This window comes from Delphinapterus leucas, chromosome 2, assembly GCF_059928025.1.
Source record: "Delphinapterus leucas isolate spDelLeu-1000000601 "Yukka" chromosome 2, BTC_Dleu_Yukka2, whole genome shotgun sequence".
Taxonomy (NCBI): domain Eukaryota; kingdom Metazoa; phylum Chordata; class Mammalia; order Artiodactyla; family Monodontidae; genus Delphinapterus; species Delphinapterus leucas.
The window spans coordinates 5,862,189-5,877,766 of record NC_143130.1 but is presented as its reverse complement, the minus strand read 5'-3'; the positions used below and the strand labels follow the sequence as shown (position 1 = coordinate 5,877,766).

Sequence of the window (15,578 nt, the reverse complement as noted above, 5' to 3'; positions counted from 1 at the left end):
GGGTAAGCTGTGACAAAGTGAGAGAGCGGCATGGACATATATACACTATCAAATGTAAAATCGATAGCTAGTGGGAAGCAGCCACATAGCACAGGGAGATCAGCTCGGTGCTTTGTGACCACCTAGAGGGGTGGGATAGGGAGGGTGGGAGGGAGATGCAAGAGAGAAGAGATATGGGGATATATGTATAGCTGATTCACTTTGTTATACAGCAGAAACTAACACACCAGTTTAAAGCAATTATATACTCCAATAAACATGTTAAAAAACCCCAGAAAAACCACCAATCCCTTTTTGCCTTTTCTGCTTGGAGTAATAGTAGCAGCTCAGCTGTATGAATCTCCTCCCCACCTGGCACCTGGCTATCTTTTCTTTTAGGGAAGGCTCCCAGACTTTATTTTCTGGTCCAAAAGAGTTTATTAAATAAACTAACACTAACATCAGAATACGTTTTTTTGCAACCCTTCTCCAAATCCCTGCTGCTGCAAGCTACACTTGAGAGACGACCAAGGTGGGAAACCCAAAGGACACAGCGGCAGCCTCTAGCTACCAATGAGCAGAGGTCCTGGATTAGTCCCCTCTTCCAGTCACCACCGCGGCTTACGAATGTATTGTCTTCTCCTCCGTACACATCCCACCCCATTCTCTCCGTAGCCCTGCTTCAGCAGAACCTCCATGTTGACTTAGCAGGTGAATTGGCAAATTCTCAAAGCTGCGCACAATGCATCAAGCTCCTTTGTGCCTCTGAGTCTGCTCCTGCGCTGCTTGGCCTTTCCGTCCCCCGCCCTCTTGTGCCTCCAGAATACGAACGTATCCTTTAAACCCAGATGAGAAACCAGCTCCACAGGATCCACTCTACAGCCTCTCCAACCGCAGAGGAATGAACTCTTCCCTCCTGCTGATTTTCGATTGCTGCTAACGCAAATTACCACAAACGGAGTGCCTCATGACAAACCAAACTTATTATCTTACCGTTCTGAAGGTCAGAAGTCCTAAAACCCAAGCTGTCAGCGGGACTGTATTCCTTCCGGAGGCCGTCGGGGAGAATTCACTTCCTTGCTTTTTCCATCTTCTAGAGGCTGCCTGCACTTCCTGGCTCGTGGCCCCTCCCCCAAACGCTCTGATCTCTGCTTCCCTCACAGCTCCCTCCCTTCACCAACTCTCAACACTCCTGATTCTTATTAGGACCTTTCTGATTACATGCGGCCCACCTGGATAATCCAGGCTGCTCTCCCCAGCTCAAGATCCTTAATTTTTTTTTTTAATTGAAGTATAGTTGATTTATAATGTTGTACCTGGGAGTGTGGCATTAGCAGATGCAAACTAGTATGTATAGGATGGATAAACGACAAGGTCCTACTGTAGAGCACAGGGAACTATATTCCATATTCTGTGATAAACCGTAATGGAAAAGATCCTTAATTTAATCATATCTACAAAGATTCTTTTGCATGTAAGTAACGTATCCACATGCTCTGGGGATTAGGACATAGATATTTGGGGGGGGCAGTTATTCTGCCTACAGCCCCTCCTTTTGAAGCCCCACTCTGCTCTTCCCAATGTCCACATTAGCTGCATTATATTCCAGTGCATTTTGTTTACAAAAGTCACCCTAACAGTCTTCCAGAAGGTACTTTGGCCCTTTAAGTTGTTTCTCCAGTGTCTAGAATTTTGCTTATTACTTAGCAGTCAATAAATCGAATTGAATGTTTGTGGAAAAGAAACTCAGGGGGGAAAAAAAAGTAAGGATGGTTTAACTGTAAGGCTATTATTTGACAAAAAAATATAATAAACAAATTTTTGCATCAACAAGGATGACAAAGCAAATGGTTGGAAAAACACAATCAGTTCAGCTTTCTGGCATAAGGTCTCATAGATAATCACAGAACAACAAAACCCCACAGGTGTAGATCAGGGGCTGGCAAATTACAGCTCGTGGCCACCTGTTTTGTAAATGAAGTTTTATTGGAACGCAGCTGTGTCCATTTGACATACTGCCTGACATACTGCTTTTGTGAGTCAATGGCAGCTGTTGAGAAGTTGCTACAGAGACTATATGCCCTACAAGCCTAAAATATTTAGTGTCTGGCCCTTTATATAAAATGTTTGCTGACTTCTGATCTAGATAATGAGAGAGACTGAATTAGAATTTTGTTCCAGGTAGGCTGGAGTAAGCATTTTGAAAGCCAGATTCAACTTCCATGGCAGGTGAATACCCAACGATTTAGCTGGGCTCTCTTACCGATTAGATTAGAAGGCTGACATACTATTCCAGTCATGAAATTATAAAGCTGGTCAGTTGATATATTTTGAATATGTTAGCGATAGCCGAGATAAGGCAGTAGCATCTCCAATTTCTTATCCACTGATCAAACTTCAAATTTCCTAACTCCATCCTTATAAATGTGGATCAGATTGTCTTACCAATGCTTAACAATGGCACCCTTAGAAAATTATTTCAACATTTAAGATGCATCGTTTCTACCTCCTACTTGCCTCTTTTGAACGCATGTATAGGCAATAGGTAGAAACAGCCATCCAGTTCTCTTTGATAAAAATCAACCTGTTTGTAAGAGAAAACAGAATGAGGATGAGAAGAAAAGTCAGGAAGTTAAAAAAACTTTTTTTTTCTAAAGTATTACCTTTTAACAAAGATGGCTTTGTAGTTTTAAACAAACAAGCAAACAATTAAGTCACTATTTGTGGTATTTGCATGAAGTTAGAACTTTTCATATATTTGGTCTGAGAGAAAATATTTATTGGTCATTTTTGCCATATCACTTTAAATAATACCCCTTTAATTAAAAAAAATTAAGATTGAACGTCAGCAGCCACTATTATAAAACTACTAACATTTAACCTAGTTTCTCGTTCTCAGGAATTGGAATTAAGGGCCTTGAGTCATAATTCCAGTTCTGCCATTAACCTGCCATGTGAACCACAAGTCACATACATTTCCGTGGCCTCAACTTCCCCATATGTAAAATCATTATAACAATATCTTCCTCACCTAATTCATGGCACTGCTGTTATGATAAAATGAGGTAATGTTGGTGAATTTGTGCAAACGCTATACAAGTGAAAGATATTATTATTATCTGATTATTGCCTTAACATCTTCCCAAATTGTCTCTGGTATTAAAAATGTTATGGTCATAAACATCTATAACAGTGCTCCGTGGTTGACAATGAAATATTTCTCCTTGTGAATTTCATAGTTTAGATTTTATTTTGATGTAATAAAACGAGCATAATTAACTTTTATTGTGTGCATTATTTGTGGGAACGTTTTAACACGTTAAGTATAGCCATATATCTCAGCATCACACAAGGATTACCAAATTGAGAAGTGCTTTCTTCAAAAATGGGGTGGGGCTTCCCTGGTGGCGCAGTGGTTGGGAGTCCGCCTGCCGATGCGGGGGACACGGGTTCGTGCCCCGGTCCGGGAAGATCCCACGTGCTGCGGAGCGGCTGGGCCCGTGGGCCATGGCCGCTGGGCCTGCGCTACGCAACGGGAGACGCCACAGCAGTGAGAGGCCCGCGTACCGCAAAAAAAAAAAAAAAAAAAAGGGGTGATTTCATTTGGAGATTTGAGTTTGGTTTTATTGCTGAGATTAATAAAATGTTGTTTAAAATGAAACTGTTTTCTTTCCAGCACTTCATACTTTTGCTTGGTTAAAGAAACAGCAGTAATATGATTATATGTCGGTAATTAAATATCTTTGCAGAACGGTATCTTAATAGCATATATTTAGAACACGGCCATGCCAAAAACATTCAATTACATAGATACAGCTTTAATATTTAACAGCTTGTCTCTTAACCACCATCCTTCTGGTGAGCTGATGTTGACTATGTATAAAGGACAGCAAGCAGCTTAGTGTCAAATTAAGGGAAGTGGAATATATTATAATGGTACTTTTTATGTTTTGCCATTCTCACATTCAGCCAAGTATAATGTTTTTATTTAATACGTTTAACTATTGATTCATCTCTCTTATTTTCAGCAACAGGGGCCTTCAGTTTTCTCTAAACACAAGGAAGGTTTATCCGGGGAGCAAAGTAGGAAAAAAAAAGTCATTGAAATTAAGCATCGCGGGGAAATAAACATGTGTAAGACAAAGAATAGGCATTTCCAATAAAATTCCTGGAAAACAACACGCTGAAACCACTGGAAAGGCATCTCAGGAAGTAGAGAAGAAAGCTACCTCATACTCTTTCCTAGAGATGAGAATAGCAGAGAAGCCAGGCTCCTGTTAGGAGCCCCTGTGTTTCCCTTTTACCTAATGTTAAACGTGAATTTGTAAATAAATGGAACTATCCCTAATTTATTAATGGTGTACTTTGTTTTAGAAAAGAACCTAGCGTTTTCCCTAAATTTTGACTTTGATTCCAGTTTCACGACTCCTTACTGTAAGTCAGGGCTCAGCTCTTTCTACTAAAAACTAAGGAACTAGGCACGGACTCTAAGAGGTCGAGTAGAGATGCAGACGTAGAGGATGGACTTGAGATGCAGACGCAGATTGACCTTCAACAATCCCAGAGAGTAGGGACGTGGCTCAGACTGTTTCCAGGTCCCCATAGCAATAATGACCAGGATGGTTCGGGGCGCAAGATGTCCATCAAACACTGACTCACTTCTCTGGTTGGGTAGAAGAAGCCAGTCTGCCAAAACTGAGTCTGAAGTTAAACCACGGGGGTTAAAGTTTGGTGCCACCACTTACTCTGTGTGTGATCCGGGGCAAGCTGCTGTCTGTCCAAATCGCAGTCTCTTAGCTGTGCAACGAGAGCTACTAATGGTACCTACTTTCTGCAAATGTCAGGATGTTTAAGCCAGGTATGCAATTAGTGCTCAGTAAACATTAGAAGAACGAAGGTGAAACACTGCTAGAGAAAAATCAAGCAAAGGGGAAACAGTACATGGCAAGGGAGTGCCTGTTTGGATTAGAACAAGTCTTTGGGGGGGAAGCCAGGGAGAGGGGGATGTAGACACAGGTGACTTTTACAGTAGTTGTTAGGAAGAGCACATGAGACACCTCACCAGCAGGCTCTGGCTCCTTCGTGTCGACGACAGTTTCCTGGGGTTACCCGGGAATCAGAAGGTTTTGACTTAAGTGTCTTGTACTTCCTCTTGACCTTTGAGCCTTAACATATTGTGCACTGCTGCAGGCCTTTTGAACTTAATTACGATGGCAATAACAATGGGTGTAAATCTGGAGCAGACCACATCCTTTGCGCGTGAACCATTGGACACAGTCCTCATTCCTCTGGTTATTAGTGAGCACTTGATAACTATTTGTTGAAGAGCTGATCTTCCTGACAGTCCTGATGCCCAAAGCTCAGCTTCTCTGTACACAGGTGCTGAACTGAATCTCGGAGACAGAGTTTTGGGTGAAGTGGAAAAGGAGAGCTTTATTACTTTGCCAGGCAAAGGGGGACACAGCGGCTCCTGCCTCGAAAAACTATATGTGTCCCAACTTGGGGAGGATAGTGAGAAGTTTTATAGTCATGGTTCAAAGAGGCCGTGATCAGCTCGTGGACATTTTTCTGACTGGTTGGTGGTGAGGTAAGTAGAAGTCGGCATCATCAACCTTCAGGTTCCAGCTGGTCTGGGGTCTACATGCTTGTGGGCAAGCATACCATCCTTAAGTTCTCCCACCTGGAGGGGGTTTCAGTCTCTGCAAAACAGCTCAAAGATATTGTTGTGTGTGTCCCTTGATGGGGAACCAGGACCCTTGCCCCAAGGCTGCACTATTGTTTCTCTTAACTGTTTCTCCCTGGTCTCAAATCCCCTCCCTTCCTTAATTAACAACTGCGTGAATCTGCCCCCTTGGAACCCAGGGAAGGTCATGGAGGCTGAATGAAGGCTATTTGCTATAATCAAAGAAATGGGGGACACAGAAAGGCTTTGTGCCCAGGAGCCTCACAAGGCCCTGCTCTGTATCAGTCCTGTCGCTGTTCCGCTCTGTTATCTGTAGAGCCTCAAGTACCTTGTACGGAGGTGGCGGTGGTCAGAGGGTTGGCTGGCGTTCTTTCTAGCAAATGAGGGCACTGAGCTCCCCCCGACTCCGTGCGAGGTCTGCTTTGTGGAGGCAGCGGCTCGTCAGAGGGAAAATGGGCAACGCCAACGAGAACTGCTTCGCTCTGTCCTTCTGCTCTATTCTCCGTGCAAGATCATAATCAATATCCTTTAGCAGTGAATGGCTTATCAATGGCTGAAATGGGGAGACAAAGATACTTTCTTTCTGATTCATCTCTCAAGTCCTCCAGCGGAGGGGATTCTGATAAAGAAGAGCAGTAAACATTCTCGTCAAACACTGCTCTCCTCCAGTCTGTCAGGAAGGGAATGAAAACGCTGCCATAGAAGCAATATTTCTATGAAATCCTCCCTGATTATTTCCACCAGGGTCTGCACAGCTTCAAAGCCACACTATTTAAAATGAAAAGAAGAGAAGGCATTGCTATGAATAATGGTAACACGTAGAGGGAAAAGCACGGGAGAATAAGGCAGAGAGATAGCATTAAAATGCCTTTTCATATTCGACACAGAAGAAACCTTATCTTCCAACAACAAAAAGTCGGATGAATATGTAAGCTACTAATACTTCGCTAAGTCTGAGATTCCATCTTGGAGTGAAAAGGAATGATTTCATTGTGGCGTCCTGAAAAGAAACGTACAGAGAATGAAGAGGAAGTGTCTCCACTTAAAGACTGGACAGTGTTGATGATATCACATTCTGAGAAATTGTCTCCTGCCACCAGCTATAATAGCATCTCAGATTTCTACAGGGTTTCACACAGATAGAAAAGGTGGGAGCGGATTGTAGCTGAAGCCCCCCCCCTTTTTTTTGGTGTTCTATTACCTCTGGTTTAAAAACAATGGAAAGAGTGAGGATGTTCTCTCCATCACAGACAAAGCCGAGGGCTGTTTTTAAGTTAGAAGTTACTTCAAAGTCATTAGAGTCAAAGGACTTTGAGGGAAGAGAGATCACTAAAGACTTTGCAACTACTACATAACAGTGAATCAGCTATCAACCCAGCAGAAATGAACAAGCTGATGAGGGCTTCATTCGTTTTGAAATAACTGAAATCAGACTCACTGGAAATAATTAAGTGAAAACAGTTGGCTCCACAAAGAAAAACCAGGGTACTGAAATAGGCCGGTGAAGCAGTATCTTGCACTTCTACCTTCAAATCACCCTAGCCCAGGTTTCTCACTATTGACATTTGGGGCCCGACAATTCTTCGCTGTGGAGTCCGCCCTGTGCCCTGTGGGAGGTTTAGCTGCATCCCTGGCCTCTACCCAGTAAATGCCAGTAGGAACCCCCTTCCCAGGGTCTCCAGACATTCACCAGGGCAGGGGAGGGAGGCAAGGCAAATCACTCCAGTAGAGAACCACAGCCTTAAACCCAGTCTTTTTTTTCATTGATCCATAGTCTGCTGTCCACTCAGATACCCCAGAAGACTCATCTGACATCATCACCAACTTCTCAAACATCACAGGCCTCACTTAAAAATGTGCTAACCCATCCTATCCTTAGTGCACCACCCTTTATTTCCCTTTAGATGGTCCTTGAGCAGACCACTTTGCTTTCTTAGGCACTGGGCTGACAACTCCACCAAACCGTTTTAAGGCCTCTAAAGGCACTTGTTGCAAAGTTGGTGAGTCCTGGGTTCAAATCCTACCTCTGCCACTTGGAAGCTGTGAGACCTTCAGGCAAGTCATTTTCTTTTCTGAGGCTTGGCACTCTCTCTCCCTGTCTCGCTCTCCATATATGTATGCATATATACTCAGAATAAAATTATATTTACCCTATAGCAATGTTGCTGATTAAATGACATTATATGCAAAGCCCCCATCAGTATCTGGAGGTACTTATTTTATGATAGCTTACAAAGTTGGAAATACATTGCTTAAACATAAAGAAACAATTTGAGGGACTTCCCTGGTGGTCCAGTGGTTAAGACTCCATGCTCCCAACGCAGTGGGCCGGGGTTCAATCCCTGGTCAGGGAACTAAGATCTCACATGCCGCAACTAAGAGCCCGCATGCCACAACTAAGAGCCCACATGCCACAACTAAGACCCGGCGCAGCCAAACAAATAAAAAATAAAAGAAACAATTTGAGGGTAACAACAGGAGGCCAGTTGGAGCTGACATAGTATTTGATCAATTAGCACAAGAATGAACATTAGCAGTCTTGGAAATGAATGAGTGGTCAGAATGACAGGCAGGAACTCAGGTGGGTAGAGGTCACCTGGGCATTTGCAAACAGCTTAACGATTATGATGGTCAGGCCCAGGAAATATCAAATTATGGCGTACAAAGATGGAAATGAAAAGAGCTGGTGTTGAGAGAAAACTACGTGTGCCTAAAATAGACACAAATGAACCAAGGGATAGATTGGTGATCAATCCTTTCTTTCTTTTTTTGCTTCCTTGTGTTTCACTAACCAACTGTTTTCATTTCTAGCTAATTTGGAAGCTGTCGCCTATTTGTAAAAGAATTCCCTATTTCCTTTAGATTAATTTTTACCTGCTCAATGTTTCTCTGATTGATTCATCACATCAAAATCAAAACATATTATTAATGAAATATGACATTTCTATAGCACCTACTTTTCAAATACATGCAAAAACAAGTGCCTGAAAATGTCTTACTTGCCTATAAATTCATTCTAAACTATATTTTTGAAGGGAAGGTAAGTTTTAGAAACCCAATGAGTTTAAAGAATTAGATTTCAAAAAAATAATACAAACTGCATTGCACTGTAAAACTCATTCATAGAGTGGATTTCTTTATGTCCTAAATAGTACACTAACAATAATTAGGTAAGTTTGAAGATAAATGCATCCACAATCTTCCCTTTAAGTCCGATATTACTATAGAATTTCACTGTTGCTTAATTAGAAGCTGAGCTGGTAGCCAATATATCATTTTATGTAACAATAGTCATGAGAGAAATGATTGTATAGGAATAAAATAATAAAGCAGTAGCTGACAACTGCATTTTTCTATCAGATGCATTCCTAATAGCTCTATACAATTACTATTAGACCAAGCCCCAGCTAGAAGCATCAGGAAAATTAAAACAGACAGGCACCTCTTTAAGGCACTTGGTACAATTTGGTCTGACTTAATAGGGTCTGTTTCAGGGAGTCTGAATAGAAGTATAAGCAATTCCACCAAAATTTTCAGACCTTATTTGTGTTAGAAATGTCAGTTGCTTTTGACCATGTTGATCATGGGGTCCTTTAATTTGACTTGCACATAAGATTGGGTTCCTACCAGGTATTATCTTGTTTCTCTACACACTTTAATGTTTCTCCACTTTCATTTCAGCTTAAACAAATGCACATCTGGCAATAACCCACGGAATAACAAGGTTCCTCAAGTCATTATTCTGTGGACATCTTTTCAGGCATGTATTTTCAGTCACTATGTATGTCTTTCTCTGTATCCATTTTTAGCTGTCATGTATGTTATCTCTGTTATATCCAGTTTTATCACTGTATTTTCAAACAACTGCAAAAGAAATCTTGTCTCTATAAAAATTACAAATGGAGACAACTTATTTTCCATCTTAATAGAAAAGAAATCCTATAAATTTTACTATGAAATGCTGCCTCTGTTTTATATGTTTAGAACAAAGATGAATTTCACTTTTATTGCATTGTCTATTCCATTTTTGAAAGAGTTTAGGGTGCATATCCCGACTGTGAAACTTTCCATAGCAACGAGATATAAGAAAGGAAACGGCTTTCTTTTGCATTTTCTAGGCTAAATGGCTGTGAGCTACTTTGATTTTGGCCTTTGAAACGCATTCCTGCAAACATTCACAGATAGGACAAACCCCAAAATTTATTGTGTGTGTGTCTAAATCAACTGAGTCAATTATTTTCATTTTCAAACTATATTTTAATTATGACTAGTGTTAGGGACTGAATTTCAAGGAATTAAAATTATTTTACTATGTACTCACATGAGATAAGAGACTATTTTCTTTGTATAATCTGGGGGATAGAGAAATGAAACATGATTAAGGAAGCTCATCTCTCTCTCCCTCTCTCTCAATCTCCCTCCCCACCCCCATGCGCATGCACACAGGCGCGCACGCGCGCGCGCGCGCACACACACACACACACACACACACACACACACACCCCTACATGACCCCCAGGATCTGAATCATGCTGGGATTTGGTGGGTGAAGGAGGGAGTGTGGTATGTCAGGGAACATAACGGTCATTGTTGATGTGTTTAAACTTGGGGGAAAGTTCACAGTTCTAAAATCTCAGACCTCAGGACTTCCCTGGAGGTCCAGCGGTTAAGACTTTGCCTTCCAATGCAGGGAGTGCAGGTTCGATCCCTGGTCAGGGAGCGAAGATCCCACATGCCTCATGGCCAAAAACCAAAACATAAAACAGAAGCAATATTGTAACAAATTCAATAAAGACTTTAAAAATGGTCCACATCAAAAAAAAGAAATCTTAAGAAAATATAAATAAAATCTTAGACCTCACTGTTGTTTTGTTGTTTTCCCTCCCTCACTAGACGTTTTATCGTCTATGAGCTGAGAAGCCTCGCCAACTGCAGTAAGGGTCTAATGACTTATTAAGCATTTTCTAAAGCCTGAAAAGTCACCCATCTACTAGCAGTAGCCTCCCGGGTCCAACAGTGCGGCCAAGAAATCCAGATTCAACATTCACACAGCCTGGTGTTCTTTTGCAAAACAGTTCTCGCAAAGCAGTACCTGGAAAATGATATTTAAAAACGAGTAATTGCATGATCAAGGAAATGGGGAAGAGTAAGCCCTAATTTTCAATATTTGTGAATAAAGGGAATTTGTGTTATTCAAATGTAAGGAGCTAATAATATCTCTAGAGGGTGATGCTTGAGAAATCTGGCACCAAAGTTCTCTGTTTGCAGAAATGCATAACTCACACAATCCACATTTATATAGTTCTTGTTTAGCAAAGGTACCTGTTACATATTTGTTGATGTTTTCTTACCTTGTGTTGTTGATGCTGTTTTGTTTTTATATGAAGAACTCCCAAAGCACAAGGTTCTGTTTCATGTTTCTTGTGAAATATCTATTTACTTAAACATGAAAGTCTGTTAAGAAATAAAGAACATGGAAACACACACAATAGAGAAGAAAAATTTACTCTGAATCAAAATATGCATGTTCTCAACTTAGTTTTAATTGTTCGTATTAAAAACTGAATGGATACAAAAATTTAATTAACAATATGTGCATAAGGTACAGTGAATTACAATAACATTGACCACCACGTGCCCACCACCCAAGATAAGGAATAGAATGTTTTTGGCACCTTTGAGGGCCTCTATGCATCACTCCATGACGTCATACTGCTCCTCCCTAGAGGAAACCACTACCCTGAATTTTGCTTTATCCTTACCTTGTTTTGGCACATATGTTGATATTCTCAAACAGTGGGTAGTTTAGTCGCAAATGTTCTGAGTTGATATAAATGGAATCACTGTCTGAATTCTTCTGCAACTTGATCTTTTTCACTCAATGTTATTTTCTGAGATGCATCCAATTTGATGTGTGCAGTGATATTTTATTCTTTTTCACTGATATATAGTACAGTTACATTATTTTTAAAACCACATGAGATGGAAAATTGGCTGTAAAAAGAAAAATGCATCTTCAGTACTTGTTGTTTGAGAGAACTTCTAGCTTTATTTCCATTTCAGCCTTTGACTCAACTTTATACTTCCCCTGGAGAAAAAGAATGATATATTATTTCTTAGTGCACACAGAGAAGTTAGAGATTATTTTGCTCAATTCTCTCACTTTATGTATGAACTGCCTGAACCCTAGGTAGATGAAGGGACCCTTGCAAGATTACAGAACACTTAGGTCTTTGGGCATCTAACCCTAACCTCAGCCTATATTTCATACCTCCTCAAAAGAAAAAAGAACTTACCCTCTGTCATTCTCTTGTAACTTCTCTTTTCTTCAGGAATAATTCATCAAGATACTAAAAGAGGGGTTGTGTCTAGACTCATTTCAAAGTGACCATAGGTCCCGATTTTCAGAAAAAATACGATGATTTTTCTACACTTGGCTAATATTCACCGTATGGGAACTGGTAGGAGGCAAAGCCTACTTGATACCATAGGAGCCCCAAATACCAAATATTCACTTTCACCACTTCCCTTGCAGCCAGGCATTGCTACATAGGTGTCCTTGATCTGTCAATACCTAAACTCTTGACTTTGAATTGGGAGCAAATGACTTAAATCCTTTGTTGTCAGTGGCAACAACATCTAATTTTCAGAAGTAATAATGGCAGATTAGGCCTTCCCTGGTGGCGCAGTGGTTGAGAGTACGCCTGCCGATGCAGGGGACGCGGGTTCGTGCCCCGGTCCGGGAGGATCCCACATGCCGCGGAGTGGCTGGGCCTGTGAGCCATGGCCGCTGAGCCTGCGCGTCCGGAGCCTGTGCTCTGCAGCGGGAGAGGCCACAACAGTGAGAGGCCCGCATACCACAAAAAATAAATAAATAAAATAAATAAAATAATAATAATGGTAGATTAGAGCTACATATATACAAAGGTAAGAGAAACATGAGTTAATACTGCAAAAATTTCCTCAGCTGCCATGTACAACTACAGCAAGTTCCACATTAATTCATGGGTATATTTAGGGCCACAAATTAGAACAAGAAGAGAAGCAGGAAAAAGAATGTTCAGCATTGCTAAGAAATGTTATTTCCTGATGCAACACTATATTGCCCTGATAGTATCTGAGAAGGCTTGGACATGTTAATTTCTCTCTTCTTCTACCTAAGTTCTTTGGCTGCCGGAATTGTCCCTGTGCTCTGAAGCAGTGTCTGTCTCTCATGTTGGCAGGGACGCCACCCACAAACATTTATCAGGAATACCTGCCTTTTGTTTCAAGGATGTAGAGCAAGAGATGTGAAGTGCTTTCGCAGGGCCTGAACAGTGTTAGTGTCAAGAATGGAAGTCAAGAAAAGACACTAACAGTGTTAGTGTCTTAGCATCAAGAATGCATAGAACAGGGCTTCCCTGGTGGTGCAGTGGTTGAGTCCGCCTGTGGATGCAGGGGACACGGGTTCGTGCCCCGGTCCAGGAGGATCCCACATGCCGCGGAGCGGCTGGGCCCATGAGCCATGGCCGTTGAGCCTGCGCGTCCGGAGCCTGTGATCCGCAACGGGAGAGGCCACAGCAGTGAGAGGCCCGCATACCGCAAAAAAAAAAAAAAAAAAAAGAATGGATAGAACAGATGTGAAGAAAAGACGCTCAACATCACTAATTATTAGAGAAATGAAAGCCAAAACTACAATGAGGGGCTTCCCTGGCAGTGCAGTGGTTAAGATTCTGCCTGCCAATGCAGGGGACATGGGTTCGAGCCCTGGTCCGGGAAGATCCCACATTTCATGGAGTAACTAAGCCTGTGTGCCACAACTACTGAGCCTGCGCTCTAGAGCCTGCAAGCCACAACTACTGAGCCCACGTGCCACAATTACTGAAGAGTGCGTGCCTAGAGCCCATGCTCTGCAACAAGAGAAGCCACTGCTGTGAGAAGCCCGCACACCACAACGATGTGTAGTCCCCACTCACCACAACTAGAGAAACCCCAAGTGCAGCGACGAAAACTCAACGCAGCCAAAACTAAATAAAATAAATAAATTTATTTTTAAAAAAACTACAATGAGGCACTACCTCACACCGATTAGAGTGGCCTTCATCAAAAAATCTACAGACAATAAATGCTGGAGAGAGTGTGGAGAAAAGGGAACCCTCCTACACTGTTGGTGGGAATGTAAATTGGTGTAGGCACTACGGAAACCAGTATGGAGTTTCCTTAAAAAACTAAAAATAGAGCTACCATATGATCCATCAATCCCATTCCTGGGCACATACCTGGAGAAAATCATAATTTGAAAAGATACATGCACCCCAATGTTCATTGCAGCACTATTTACAATAGCCAGGACATGGAAGCAAACTAAGTGTCCATCGACAGAGGAATGGATAAAGAAGATGTGGTATATATATATACAATGGAATATTACTCAGCCATAAAAAAGAACAAAATAATGTCATTTGCAGCAACATGGCTGGACCTAGAGATTGTCATACTGAGTGAAGTCAGACAGATAAAGACAAATATCATATGATATCACTTATATGTGGAACCAAAAAAATGGTACAAATGAACTTATTTACAAAACAGAAATAGAGTCACAGATGTAGAAAAAACACCTTATGGTTACCAGGGTGGGGGGAAGGGAGGAGGGATAAATTGGGAGATTGGGATTGACATATACACATTACTGTATATAAAACAGGTAACTAATAAGGACCTACTGTGTAGCACAGGGAACTCTACTGAATACTATGTAATGACCTATATGGGAAAATAATCTTAAAAAGAGTGGATACATGTGTATGTATAACTGATTCACTTTGCTGTACAGAAGAAACTAACACAACATTGTAAGTCAACTATACTCCAATAAAAATTATTATTATTATTTATTTATTTTTTTTTTGCAGTACGCGGGCCTCTCACTGTTGTGGCCTCTTCCGTTGCGTAGCACAGGCTCCGGACGCGCAGGCTCAACAGCCATGGCTCATGGGCCCAGCCGCTCCGCGGCATGTGGGATCTTCCCGGACCGGGGCACGAACTCGTGTCCCCTGCATTGGCAGGCGGACCCTCAACCACTGCGCCACCAGGGAAGCCCAAAAATTATTTTTAAAAAAGAACGATGTTTACAGTTATGGGTCCTGCACTGACAGCCCTGAGCACCAGACCCCACATGTCAGGGATGTCTGGATGTTCTTTAACATGTGTGTGTGTGTGTGCGCACGTGCATGTGTGTGTGTGTGTGTGTGTGCGTGCGTATGTGAGTGCAGGAAGTGGGGCCCTCTAAAGGGCAGGACCTGGTGCAGGGGTTGCTCTGGCTTGGATCACAGGCAGCACTATCCGTGACAGTGTTGAGAGTATGGCAGCTGCTCTATAAAAGGCCATTTGCCTAAGGAGCAGAGTGACCATGACATTCTCCCCAGACTGCTTCTGTGGTCCTGCTCATTGCTTAGTCTCCCTTTACTCCTTATTTACGGGCTTGTCCCCCACCTTCCTGACAATCCTTGTTGTTGGATATCCATTCATACACATGGACACTTTACTACCTAAATCCACCAGGGTTTTGCACAGGTTCTGTAACATCTCAACATTCCATTGATACGACAGGCACTTTTGAATTTGCTAGATCACAAAATCCAAGTGACTGCAGGTTAGATCAGCTAGATCAGCTAGAAAGTTTCTCTTTCCTTTTCCTTCCAGGTAAATAGGTGTGGAGAAAGAAAATCTCCCTGGAAGTTTTCTGTGTTTCCATAGCCTTTTAAGACTCTTCAGGGGATTTTGATATGTAGCCATTTGTCTAGTTAATTGCCCTGATTTGAAAGAGTACTATATTTTCTTATCTTCCCAGGTGGACCAAATATAATAGTTACAGCTCTTGAGTAGGTCCCTAGGCTAAGTCAAAGGTGTCTTGAAGACAGGAGTGCTAGCTCCC

General features: G+C 41.9%; 1 long non-coding RNA gene across 2 annotated transcripts; it reads right to left on the bottom strand.

The window, feature by feature from the left end:
• Positions 1-2,736: 2,736 nt before the first annotated feature.
• LOC111178102 (uncharacterized) lies at positions 2,737-14,553 on the bottom strand. Of its 2 annotated transcripts, XR_002645579.2 has the most exons (3): positions 11,425-14,553; positions 11,014-11,116; positions 2,737-10,754 (listed from the first exon to the last, which is right to left on the bottom strand). It is a non-coding gene; the product is annotated as an uncharacterized LOC111178102 (long non-coding RNA). The 2 variants fall into 2 exon arrangements; XR_016391867.1 differs by having other exon boundaries at positions 11,014-14,553.
• Between the last annotated feature and the right edge of the window lie 1,025 nt (positions 14,554-15,578).